At 40.9% G+C, this 14,528-nt stretch overlaps 1 protein-coding gene across 1 annotated transcript in view; it reads right to left on the reverse strand.

Moving 5' to 3' along the window:
* The window catches only part of LOC140701209 (trafficking protein particle complex subunit 9-like), a 722,564-nt gene that overhangs the window by 350,022 nt on the left and 358,014 nt on the right, over window positions 1-14,528 (reverse strand). The gene's annotated exons all lie outside the window — the stretch shown is intronic.

Here is a 14,528-nt window from a genome sequence, read left to right on the forward strand (position 1 = left end):
GTTTGATCCTCACATGGCTCTAAAGGTTACCCAGCAGTGCTTGTATAATGGAGATAGAAATCCATCCGTTTAAGTGTTTGCAGAACCTAAAATAAGAGCAGTCATTCCACCGTATTTTACCATATATTCCAGACTATCATTTTAAAGTAGGAACTACCTGATGAGGCCATATAAACCCTTTGTGAATCCCCAATCATTCATTACATTCCTGGACCCTGGGGCAGAGGTTCTTCTAGAAGGTGGTCCCATCTCTCCTCCCCACCCCACTCTTGGGCTTTGCTACCCACTGTTGGTCATTAGCTAAGCATCCTCATGTCCTGCATGTGTCTGAGCTGTGAGGGAACAGACCTCAGCTCTTTACAAACTGTAGTGACTTTGACCAGTCTGAACAGTCTCTCTCCTTCCCTGCCCACTCCCACACAGGGCAACAGGGGGCTCACAACCACAGCGATTCCCATGCCAGCCCATTAGGGAGCCTTCTTCCCTAGAAATGTTCTTACAACCAGGGCTGTTTCCTCCCTTACTTCACTGACAGTTTCACTCCCAGCTTACAGTCCCCAACAAAAGTCTATCCCAGTTTGAATTCCTTAATCAAGTCATATTTACGCTAAGTCCATGGCACTTTCCCATGAGCACTCATAGAAACAGAACAGGGCCTGACAGTGGCTGTGGGCCAGGTTCCTGAGTGAGGGGACTTGCTGGGCCCTTCAGGTTCTGTAGTCTGGCCCGAGCTTAGTTCCCAGCCTGGCATCTTCCCATCTGCATGATTTCGGGCAAGGTTTCAACACTTTAGAGCTTCATTTTATCTCTGCTTCATATTTTAAGACTGTTATGTACCAAAAAGTGTGCTTAGGGAATTCAGTGAGTCAATGAATGGATGTCACATAAGATGGTCCTCAGGGAAGGTTAGTTATTTTCATTATGCACCATCGATAAAATTGGCTGCACAGACTTGGCCAGGTATCACAGCTACAGGCACAAGAATTTGACAATGTGTCACTGTGGATCATAGTCACTATTTTACACAGTAAAACAGCTACCTGAGACCACCCAGCTGTCAGCCCACCTGACTCCCCACCCCACGATCCCTGAATTTATCTGATTTGCTTGCTACCCCTACTTTTTGGAGAAAGTTGGCAAATCACACACAGTCAATGACTGCTAGGTTATGTCCATTCCCATTCACTCAATTTGCCCCATTTTCAGTATCCACTGTGCTGCAAAACATAGACTAATATTCAGAATATGACAGCAAGGCCTTTCCCATTCCACAGTCAGAGAAGCATAAATCTGTCATGTTTAATATGGCATATGACACTAAGCAAGGCAGGAAAACAGGCTCCTGTGCTTTAAGAACATTTTTAATAATGACGTTTGAAACTAAAAGTGTTTTTGTTTGACCTTCAGCAAACCAGAAAATTCAATTGACTCCTATTACCCATTCCTCAGATGTCCTGATTTGATTGTATTAGGCACTTTTTCCTCATCTCCCCAGCATGACTTTGCTCCATCAGCACAGATGGAGTGTCTCCAAGGCTGCTCCGTGTGCATGGGCATGTGTGTGCACACATGTGCCCCCACTGGTTGGTGCCACTGATTCATATCCAGGGGTTGTTCTGTCTTATAACTCAGGCATTGCTTTATTATATCCTAGAAAACTGCTTTTAGATCTTTGATTGAACTATAGACCATCCTCTTGCCCACATTAGGAAGTGACGTCTTCCAAGACACAGGTCCTCTGTGCTTGTATTTATGTATAAATAAGAATTAAATATGCATGTCATCCCCTCATATATTTAATTTGTGCCTTCCCAATTGAATGTGCACAGTAAGGGCTAACTCCATAACAGGAGAACTTTTAGGAAGAAAGAAGAAGGAATTAGCCACAAGGGAGAAGACAGGACATCAAGCAGGAGTTTGGTATAAAGTCATTTACTCTAAAGCTGCTCTGGCTCAATAAATAAGTGGAATTGACATTGTTGTATCATGCCAGAGCATCTGCTGTTGAAGACCGATTTTAATTTACTTTGATATAACTGGAAAATTGTGTTGGAACAACATGGGAAATGAAGCACACTGCATCAATCTGTACTCCTGAAGTGTGTCTCACAGCTACTTAGTTTTGAAGAAAAGTATCTTGTCTGGAGACAATACAATTATTTTCATTGTTGGAATTTTTCTGGCTTCCAGAAGCACATCTGCAGGTGATTCTGTAAAAGTCTAGATTTGACTTAAATAGCAGGAAATTTTAGCCTATTGAAATCAGGAGAAGTGAAATATTTTTGCCTACCACCACCACCACCACCAGGCAAGCACGTGTACACCCAGAGAGATTTCACATCAGATGGAACGACAAAGCTGGTTCTGTTACCGAGGCCAAACTTGTTCTGCTCACTACACAACAGTGATACAAAAATAAATCAGGAGACAAGGTTTTGGAGCAAGGTATAGTAACTTTATTCAGAAAGCTGGCAGACCAAGAAGATGGGGGACTAATGTCCTGGAGAATCATCTTGCCCAAGTCAGAATTCAGGCCCCTTTTAAGCTAAAAAGGGGAGGGAGTGTGGTTGGCTGTGCAAACTTCTTGCTGCAGGCATTCTTTGTTCTTGCAGTCATCCATGTGGGTCAGGCTGTGGTGTCCCTTTAAACCTCCAACAAAACAAAGGTTATTCTCTATTTTGCAACTTGCCATCCTTGCATAAGTGCAGAAGTGCTAACATCATTAAAGGTCAGAGCCCCGAGAATAGGCTTTCCTGTAGGTTTTAGGCTAAAGGCAACGTTGTTTTACAAAAGGTGCAGAGCCAGCAAGTTTAAGCCTGGAAAACAGGGCACAGTGCTTCAAACTAAAGGAACAGATCCAATGTGGTGTCAGATTTGTTCTCTATTACAGTTCGATTTAGGGGAAATTTTGCAGTAGAAAGTCCCCTCAGTTTTTTTTCTTGCTTTACCTGACATCTTGTTTGTTGGCTTGTGGTCTCATGGTGTCTAAACCGTATGTTCAGATGAATAATATTAAAATCATATGGTGCAGAAAACATATCTGTTCCGCTTCAAAAAATGACTGAAACATTTAGCTTTGTTTATTCCCATAGAATTTGGATTGAATCATTTCTCGACTTTCTTCTTCCTTCAAACCAGTATTTTATTGGAGGGTTTAAAGCCCAAATTAAAGAATTTTGCAGGGAAATATACACAAAATGTTATGATAACTCACAGAGAAAAAATGTGATAATGAGTGTGTATATGTCCATGAATGACTGAAAAATTGTGCTGAACACTGGAATTAGACACAACATTGTAAAATGATTATAAATCAATAAAAAATGTTTAAAAAAAGAATTTTGGAGAAGACTCATGTAATTCATAACAGCTTTACATCCGAATTTAAGGCTGACCCATATTTATACTTTTAATCAAGGAACACAATAAACTTTCTTAGTGGATCATTTATGGAGTTTTTAACTTTGTCCATGTAATCGTTTGGAAGTTAAGAGGCCTAGACAGCTGATCTAACAAAACAGGAATCATTGCTTGACTCTGTGAATGAAAGAATCCCAGTATAGTTTCCTGCAAGTATATTTTATTAAAAATAATAAGGAATTCTTGCTCTCTAATAAAGCAACAGACAGAAGAACATTCTGAGTGTTTAAAATAAATCAGACTATGGGTTAACTTATCTAAACAAGTCAAGATAGTTTAGGGAAAAAAGTATGAACTTGAAGGAAAATACATACTGTGTAATTAATATCCTATTTTTAAGAAGCAAATGATAAAAAAACCCAAAATTTAATCATTTATTTAAAAAGTAGTTATATAAAGCCAACTTATTTTCATAAGTTACATAAATAAGAGGGCTATCAAAATCTACATTATTAAAGATTAAATTATACCAAATAGATCACCAAGGTTGATTGATTTTCATGATATAAATAATTTTTGAAAATATAACTTACATATAACATATCCAAGCAGCCCTTCAGTTATCCACAGTACCCTAGTCTACAGTTGTTCTTACTGTACTTAAAACAATTAATAGGCAAGGTTCAGGCCCTTTCATTTGAACTGCCACTGGAATTCTGGATATTCCCTTAGTTTAAAGACCAAAAGCAAAGTAACAATTCTAGTTTAAAGCAGTTGCTAAAAGACTATAAAACATTCACTATCTATATCCAGTTACAGGAAAGAATTAAGTTTTCTGAACCATAAAAAAAGAAATCTGCTGAAAATGAAATTCTGTCATGTATGCTGACCATAACTATACAGGCTCTTAATTAATGCTCCCTTTACTGTTTTAATACCAACATAGGTCATTATAATCGCTTTCAAATTCCACTTATGCTAGATGAACGAACGCCTCTCCACATGCTCAATTCTGACAGCTGAGTGTGTGTGAAAGCCGTCAATCACCTAGCTAGTTGGGAACACACAGTTTCTTTTCAGTGGGAAAACACACGACATAAATATATATGGGGAGGTACTAGCTCCAACTCGGTTTAACAGAGAAAAGTGCATGAACTTGAAACTGACACTAAGAAGCATACTGAGAAATCACATTAAGTGTTTCTATGGCTCCTCAATCCCTTTATGCTACATTAACGAACGCGTCTCCACATGCTCAATTCTGAGAGTTGAATGTGCGTGTAATCGGTCAATGACCTATCTTGTTGTGAACACACAGTTTCTTTAGAGTGTGGAACTAAAGTACATATATATATATGGATAGGTAGTAGCTCCAACATGGTTTTACACTGAAAACTGCATGAACTTTAAACCGGCACTAGAAAACATACGTACAAATCGCAGTAAGTGTTTCTAAAGTTACAAAATCCATTTATGCTACATGAACGAAAGCCTCTACACATGTTCAATTCTGAGAGTTGAATGTGTGTGAAAGCCATCAAACAACTAGCTTGTTGGGAAAACACAGTTTCTTTTCTATTGGAAACTACACAATATCTATATGGTGAGATACTAGCAACAACCTGGTTTTACAGAGGAAATTGCATGAAATTCAAACCGGACTTTGGAAAAATAATGAGAAACCAGACTAAGTGTTTCTACTGCAACCCATTGCCCTCATCCTAGATGAATGAACGCCTCTCTCCATGCTCAGTTCTGAGAGATGAATGTGTTCAAAAGCCTTCTATCGGTTAGCTTGTAGGGAACACACAGATTCTTTTGAGTGGGGAAAAACAATACATACATATATGTGGGAGGTAATATTTCCAAGTCGACTTTACAGTGAAAAGTGCATGAAATTCAAACCAGCACTAGGAACGAAACTGAGAAACCAGAGTAAGTGTTTCTAATGCAACCCATTCCCTTTATGGTAGATGAATGAACGTATCTTAAAATGCTCTATTCTGAGACTTAAGTGTGCGTGAAAGCCATCAATCACCTAGCTTTTTGGGAACACACAGTTTCTTTTGAGTTGGGAATAACACTATATAAATATATATGGGGAGGTACTAGCTCCAACTCTGTTTCACAGTGAAAAATGCATGAAATTCAAACTGGCATGAGGAAATATACTGAGAAACCATAGTAAGTGTTTCTACGGCAAATCATTCCCTTCATCCTAGATGAACGAACGTCTCTCCACAGGCTCAGTTCTGAGGGTTGAATGTGTGCAAAATCATCTATCACTAGTCTTGTAGGGAACACACAGTTTCTTTTGACTGGGGAACTACACTACATACATATATATGGGGAGGTACTAGCTCCAAGTCGATTTTACAGTGAAAACTGCATGAAATTCAAACCGGCACTAGGAAATATACTGAGAAATCAGAGTAAGTGTTTCTTATGCTACCCATTCCCTTTATGCTAGATGAACGAACCAGACTCCACATGCTCAATTCTGAGAGTTAAGTGTGTGTGAAAGCCGACAGTCAACTAGCTTGTTGGAAACAAACATATTCTTTTGAGTGGAAAACTACAATACATTCGTATATATGGAGAGGTACTAGGTCCAACTGTACTAGGTCCAACTGTTTCACCGTGAAACCTGCAGCAAATTTACCGACACTAGGAAACATACTAAGAAACAAGAGTAATTATTTCTAGTGCAAACCATTCCCTTTATACTAGACGAACGAAAGCCTGTCCACATGCTCTGTTCTGAGTTTAATGCTAGTGAATACCATCTATCACTTAGCTTGTAGGGAACACAGTTTCTTTTGAGTGCCGAACTAACTACATACATATATATGGGGAGGTACTAGCCCGAAGTCAATTTTACAATGAAAACTGAATGAACTTCAAACTGGCACTAGGAAACATAACTGAAAATCCAGATAAGTGTTTCAACTGCAACCCATTCCCTTCATCCTAGATGAACTAACGCTTCACCCCATGCTCAGTTCTGAGAGTTAACTCTGTGTGAAAGCCATCTATCACTTAGCTTGTAGGGAACACACAGTTACTTTTGATTGGGGAAATACACTACATACGTATAAATGAGGAGGTACTAGTTCCAAGTCGGTTCAAAAGTGCAAAATGCATGAAGTTCAGACCGGCACTAGTTAATATACTGAGAAACCAGAGTAAGTGTTTCTATTGCTAACTATTCCCTTTATGCTATATGAATGAATGTCTCTACACATGCTCAATTCTGAGAGTTAAATGAATATAAAATCCGTTAGTAAGCTAACTTTTTGGGAACACACAAATTCTTTTCAGTGGGAAACAACACTAAATACCTATATATGGGGAGGTACTAGTTCCAAATCGGTTTTACAGTTAAAACTGCATGAACTTCAAACCCAAAATAGGAAACATACTGAGAAAACAGAGAAAGTGTTTCTACTGCAAATCATTCCCTTTAAGCTAGTTGAAAGAATGCCTCTCCACATGCTCAGTTCTGAGTGTTGAATATGTTCGAATGTAAACTGTAACTTAGCTTGTAGGGAAAACATAGTTTCCTTTGAGTGGGGAAATACACTACATATATCTATATTGGAAGGTAATAGCTCCAAGTCGTTTTTACACTGAAAACTGCATGAATTTCAAACCGCCACTAGGAAACATACTGAGAAACCAGAGTAGTTATTTCAAGTGTTACCTCTTCTCTTTATGCTAGATGAAAGAACGTATCTTAACATGCTCAATTCTGAGAGTAAGTGAGTGTGAAAGCCATCAAACACCTAGCTTGTTGGGGAAACACAATCTTTTTCATGGGGAAAATACATGACATGATTTTATATGGGGAGGTACTAGCCTCAACACGGTTTTACGGTGAGAACTGCATGAACTTCAAACCGGCACGATGAAACAGACTGAGAAACCCGTGTAAGTGTTTCAACAGCAAACAATTCCCTTTATCCTAATTGAATGAAAGCCTCTACACATGCTCAGTTTTGAGGGATGAATGTGTGCATATGTAAAACATAACTTAGCTTGTAGGGAAAACATAGTTTCTAAAGAGTGCAGAACAACACTACATATACATATATATATATATATTGGGGTAATACCTCCAACTCGGGTTTACAGTGAAAAATACATGAACTTTAAACGGAAACTAAGAAACATCCTGACAAACCAGGGTAGTTCTTTCTACTGCAAACCATTATCTTTTGGCTAAAAGAACGAACGTCTCTCCACATGCTCAATTCTGAGAATTAATTGTGTGTGAAAGCCGTCAATCATCTAGCAACTTGGGAACACACACATTCTATCCAGTGGGAAACTACTCTCTTTCTATATATATATATATATATATATATATATATATAGGGAGGTACAAGCTCCAACTCGTGTCTAAAGTGAAAAGTGTATGAACTTCAAAACGGCAATAGGAAACATACTGAGAAACCAGAGTAAATGTTTCAACTGCAACACATTCCCTTCATGTTAGATGAAAAAACGTCACAACTCAAGCTCAATTCTGAGATTTAAGAGTGTGTGAAAGCCGTCAACCAACTATCTTGTTTGGAACACACACTTCCTTTACACTGGAAAACTACACCATATAAATATATATGGGGAGGTAATATTTCCAACTCGGTTTTACAGTGAAAACTGCATGAAATTCAAACCATCACTAGGAAACATACTGAGAAACCAAGTTAGCGTTTCTACTACAAACCATTCCCTTTAGGTTAGATGAACTAAACTCTATCCACATGCTAAATTCTGAGATTTAGGTCAGTGTAAAAGTCATCAATTACCTAGCTTTTTGGGAAAACAAAGTTTTATTGAGTGGGAAACTACACTGTATATATATATATATATATGGGATCATACTAGCTCCAACTCAGTTTTACAGTGAAAAATGCATCAATTTGAAACCAGAATAAGGAAACATACTCAGACCCCACAGTAAGTGTATATACAGCAATCCATTCTGTTTAGTGTAGATGAACGAATCCCTCCTCATATAGTCAGTTTCAAAAATTGAATGTGTGTGAAAGCCGAAAATCAAAAATCTTATCGGGATCACATAGTTTGTTTACAGTGAGGAACACACTACATAAATATATATCGGCAGGTACATTTTCCAACTAGGTTTTACAGTGAAAACTTCATGAAGTTCAAACCAAAAATATTAAAAATACAGCGAAACCAGAGTATGAGTTTCTAGTGGCACCTACTCTTTTTATGCTATATGAACAAATGTCTCTCCACTTGCTAAGTACTGAGAGTTCAGACGGTGTGGAAGCCATCAAAAAAATAGCATGAAGGGAACACAGACTTTCATTCAGTGGGAAAACAATCTACATACATAAATAGGGGGGTAATAGCTCAACTCGGTTTTACAGTGAAAATTGCATGAACTTCAAGTTGACACTAAAAAACATACTGAGAAAACAGAGTAAGTGAATCTACTGCAACCCATTCACTTTCGGTTAGATGAATGGACGACTGTTCACATACTGAACTCCGACAATAAAGTTTGTGTGAAATCCGTGATAACCTAGCTTGTTGGGAACATATAGTTCTTTCTACTGGAAAAAAACTATATACATATATATGGGGAGGTAAAAGTCAAACTCGATTTAACACTGAAAACTGCATGAACATCTAAGCAGCTCTAGGAAACATAATGAGAAAAAAGAGTAAGTGTTATAACTGACACCCATTCACTTAATGATAGATAGACGAACGACACTACACATGCTCAAATATGACAGAGAAGTGTGTGTGAAAACCAACAATCACCAAGCATTTTGGGAACACAAAGATTCTTTTCATTTGGAAACCACATTACAATCATATATATGGGGAGGACTATGCTACAACTCTGTTTATATTCAAAATTGCAGGAAATTAAAATCAGAAATAGGAAACAGACTGAGAAACCAGGTTGAGGGTTCTAACAGAAACGAGTTTCAATTGTGCTAGATGAAAAAAAGTCTCTCCAAATGTGAAACGTTAAACTGAAAAGAAAGTTTGTGTTCCCAAAAAGCTAGTTGAAGGACGGCTTTCACACACACTTATTTCTCAGAACTGAGCATGTGGAGAGACGTTCGCTCTCCAAGAACAAAGAAATGGGTTAGGAGAAACACTTACTCTGGTTTCTTAGTCTGTTTCCTAGTGCCAGTTAGAAATACCTGAACATTTCACTGTAAACCAGAGTTGGAACATGTACTTCCACATAAATATATATGTAGTGGAGTTTGCAACTGAAAATGAATATTGCGTTCCCACAAGCTAGGTGAAGGACCGTTTACACACATTACCTCTAAGAAATGAGCATGTGGATAGACGTTCATTCATCAAGAACCAAGGGAAAGTGTTGCAGGAGAAACACATACTCAGGTTTCTCAGTCAGTTTCCTACTGCCGTTTATAAGTTCCTGCAATATTCAGTCTAAAAAAGGGTTAGAGAATGTACCTAGCCATATATAAGTATGCAGTGGGGTTTGATAGTGAAAAGAAACCCTGTGTTCCCAACAAGCTGGATGAAGGATGAGTTTCACATACACTTATCTCCCAGAATTGAGTATGAGGAGAGATGTTCATTCATCCAGCACCAAGGGAACGGGTTGCAGGAGAAACACTTACTCTGGTTTCTCAGTCTGTTTCCTAGTGCCGGTTTGAAGTGCCTGCCGTTTTCACTGTAAAATCGAGTTGGAGGTTGTACCTCCCCATATATATGTATGGAGTGGAGTTGGCAACTGAAAAGAAACTTTGTGTTCCCTTCAAGCTAGGTGAAGGACGGCTTTCACACACACTTATCTCTCAGAACTGAGCATGTGGAGAGACGTTCGATCATCCAGCACCAAGGGAACGGGTTGCAGGAGAAACACTTACTCTGGTTTCTCAGTCTGTTTCCTAGTGCCGGTTTGAAGTGCCTGCCGTTTTCACTGTAAAACCGAGTTGGAGCTTGTACCTCCCCATATATATGTATGGAGTGGAGTTGGCAACTGAAAAGAAACTTTGTGTTCCCTTCAAACTAGGTGAAAGACGGCTTTCACACACACTTATCTCTCAGAACTGAGCATGTGGAGAGACGTTCGTTCATCCAGCACCAAGGGAACGGGTTGCAGGGGAAACACTTACTCTGGTTTCTGAGTCTGTTTCCTAGTGCCTGTTTGAAGTGCCTGCCGTTTTCACTGTAAAACCGAGTTGGAGCTTGTACCTCCCCATATATATGTATGGAGTGGAGTTGGCAACTGAAAAGAAACTTTGTGTTCCCTTCAAGCTAGGTGAAGGACGGCTTTCACACACACTTATCTCTCAGAACTGAGCATGTGGAGAGACGTTCGTTCATCCAGCACCAAGGGAACGGGTTGCAGGAGAAACACTTACTCTGGTTTCTCAGTATGTTTCCTAGTGCCGGTTTGAAGTGCCTGCCGTTTTCACTGTAAAACCGAGTTGGAGCTTGTACCTCCCCATATATATGTATGGAGTGGAGTTGGCAACTGAAAAGAAACTTTGTGTTCCCTTTAATCTAGGTGAAGGACGGCTTTCACACAGACATATCTCTCAGAATTGAGCATGAGGAGAGACGTTCGTTCATCCAGCACCAAGGGAACGGGTTGCAGGAGAAACACTTACTCTGGTTTCTGAGTCTGTTTCCTAGTGCCGGTTTGAAGTGCCTGCCGTTTTCACTGTAAAACAGAGTTGGAGCTTGTACCTCCCCATATATATGTATAGAGTGGAGTTGGCAAATGAAAAGAAACTTTGTGTTCCCTTCAAGCTTGGTGAAGGACGGCTTTAACACACACTTATCTCTCAGAACTGAGCATGTGGAGAGACGTTCGTTCATCCAGCACCAAGGGAACGGGTTGCAGGAGAAACAGTTACTCTGGTTTCTCAGTCTGTTTCCTACTGCCGGTTTGAAGTGCCTGCCGTTTTCACTGTAAAACCGAGTTGGAGCTTGTACCTCCCCATATATATGTATGGAGTGGAGTTGGCAACTGAAAAGAAACTTTGTGTTCCCTTCAAGCTAGGTGAAGGACGGCTTTTACACTCACTTATCTCTCAGAACTGAGCATGTGGAGAGACGTTCGTTCATCCAGCACCAAGGGAACGGATTGCAGGAGAAACACTTACTCTGGTTTCTGAGTCTGTTTCCTAGTGCCGGTTTGAATTGCCTGCAGTTTTCACTGTAAAACCGAGTTGGAGCTTGTACCTCCCCATATATATGTATGGAGTGGAGTTGGTAACTGAAAAGAAACTTTGTGTTCCCTTCAAGCTAGGTGAAGGACGGCTTTCACACACACATATCTCTCAGAACTGAGCATGTGGAGAGACGTTCGTTCATCCAGGACCAAGGGAATGCGTTGCATTAGAAACAATTACTCTGTTTTCTGAGTCTGTTTCCTAGTGCCGGTTTGAAGTGCCTGCCGTTTTCACTGTAAAATCGAGTTGGAGCTTGTACCTCCCCATATATATGTATGGAGTGGAGTTGGCAACTGAAAAGAAATTTTGTGTTCCCTTCAAGCTAGGTGAAGGACGGCTTTCACACACACTTATCTCTCAGAACTGAGCATGTGGAGAGACGTTCGTTCATCCAGCACCAAGGGAACGGGTTACAGGAGAAACACTTAGTCGGATTTCTGAGTCTGTTTCATAGTGCCGGTTAGAAGTGCCTGCCGTTTTCACTGTAAAACCGAGTTGGAGCTTGTACCTCCCCATATATATGTATGGAGTGGAGTTGGCAACTGAAAAGAAACTTTGTGTTCCCTTCAAGCTAGGTGAAGGACGGCTTTCACACACAATTATCTCTCAGAACTGAGCATATGGAGAGACGTTCGTTCATCCAGCACCAAGGGATCGGTTTGCAGGAGAAACAGTTACTCTGGTTTCTGAGTCTGTTTCCTAGTGCCGGTTTGAAGTGCCTGCCGTTTTCACTGTAAAACCGTGTTTGGGCTTGTACCTCCCCATATATATGTATGGAGTGGAGTTGGCAACTGAAAAGAAACTTTGTGTTCCCTTCAAGCTAGGTGAAGGAAGGCTTTCACACACACTTATCTCTCAGAACTGAGCATGTGGAGAGACGTTCGTTCATCCAGCACCAAGGGAACGGGTTGCCGGAGAAACACTTACTCTGGTTTCTCAGTCTGTTTCGTAGTGCCGGTTTGAAGTGCCTGCCGTTTTCACTGTAAAACCGAGTTGGAGCTTGTACCTCCCCATATATATGTATGGAGTGGATTTGGCAACTGAAAAGAAACTTTGTGTTCCCTTCAAGCTAGGTGAAGGACGGCTTTCACACACACTTATCTCTCAGAACTGAGCATGTGGAGAGACGTTCGTTCATCCAGCACCAAGGGAACGGGTTGCAGGAGAAACAATTCCTCTGGTTTCTCAGTCTGTTTCTTAGTGCCGGTTTGAAGTGCCTGCCGTTTTCACTGTAAAACCGAGTTGGAGCTTGTACCTCCCCATATATATGTATGGAGTGGAGTTGGCAACTGAAAAGAAACTTTGTGTTCCCTTCAAGCTAGGTGAAGGACGGCTTTCACACACACTTATCTCTCAGAACTGAGCATGTGGAAAGACGTTCGTTCATCCAGCACCAAGGGAACGGGTTGCAGGAGAAACACTTACTCTGGTTTCTCAGTCTGTTTCCTAGTGCCGGTTTGAAGTGCCTGCCGTTTTCACTGTAAAACCGAGTTGGAGGTTGTACCTCCCCATATACATATATGGAGTGGAGTTGGCAACTGAAAAGAAACTTTATGTTCCCTTCAAGCTAGGTGAAGGACGGCTTTCACACACAGTTATCTCTCAGAACTGAGCATGTGGAGAGACGTTCGTTCATCCAGCACCAAGGGAACGGGTTGCAGGTGAAACACTTACTCTGGTTTCTGTGTCTGTTTCCTAGTGCCCGTTTGAAGTGCCTGCAGTTTTCACTGTAAAAGAGAGTTTGAGCTTGTACCTCCCCATATATATGTATGGAGTGGAGTTGGCAACTGAAAAGAAACTTTGTGTTCCCTTCAAGTTAGGTGAAGTACGGCTTTCACACACACTTATCTGTCAGAACAGAGCATGTGGAGAGACGTTCGTTCATCCAGCACCAAGGGAACGGGATGCAGGAGAAACACTTTCTCTGGTTTCTCAGTCTGTTTCCTAGTGCCGGTTTGAAGTGCCTGCCGTTTTCACTGTAAAACCGAGTTGGAGCTTGTACCTCCCCATATATATGTATGGAGTGGAGTTGCCAACTGAAAAGAAACTTTGTGTTCCCTTCAAGCTAGGTGAAGGACGGCTTTCACACACACTTATCTCTCAGAACTGAGCATGTGGAGAGACGTTCGTTCATCCAGCACCAATGGAACGGGTTGCAGGAGAAACACTTCCTCTGGTTTCTCAGTCTGTTTCCTAGTGCCGGTTTGAAGTGCCTGCCGTTTTCACTGTAAATCCGAGTTGGATCTTGTACCTCCCCATATATATGTATGGAGTGGAGTTGGCAACTGAAAAGAAACTTTGTGCTCCCTTCAAGCTAGGTGAAGGACGGCTTTCACACACACTTATCTCTCAGAACTGAGCATGTGGAGAGACGTTCGTTCATCCAGCACCAAGGGAACGCGTTGCAGGAGAAACTCTTACTCTGGTTTCTGAGTCTGTTTCCTAGTGCCGGTTTGAAGTGCCTGCCGTTTACACTGTAAAACCAAGTTGGAGCTTGTACCACCCCAAATATATGTATAGAGTGGAGTTGGCAACTGTAAAGAAACTTTGTGTTCCCTTCAAGCTAGGTGAAGGACGGCTTTCACACACACTTATCTCTCAGAACTGAGCATGTGGAGAGACGTTCGTTCATCCAGCACCAAGGGAACGGGTTGCAGGAGAAACACTTCCTCTGGGTCCCAGTCTGTTTCCTAGTGCCGGTTTGAAGTGCCTGCCGTTTTCACTGTAAAACCGAGTTGGAGCTTGTACCTCCCCATATATATGTATGGAGTGGAGTTGGCAACTGAAAAGAAACTTTGTGTTCCCTTCAAGCTAGGTGAAGGACGGCTTTCACACACACTTATCTCTCAGAACTGAGCATGTGGAGAGACGTTCGTTCATCCAGCACCAAGGGAACGGGTTGCAGGAGAAACACTTACTCTGGTTTCTCAGTCTGTTTCCTAGTGCCGGTTTGAAGTG

Source organism: Vicugna pacos, chromosome 14, assembly GCF_048564905.1.
Source record: "Vicugna pacos chromosome 14, VicPac4, whole genome shotgun sequence".
Lineage (NCBI taxonomy): Eukaryota > Metazoa > Chordata > Mammalia > Artiodactyla > Camelidae > Vicugna > Vicugna pacos.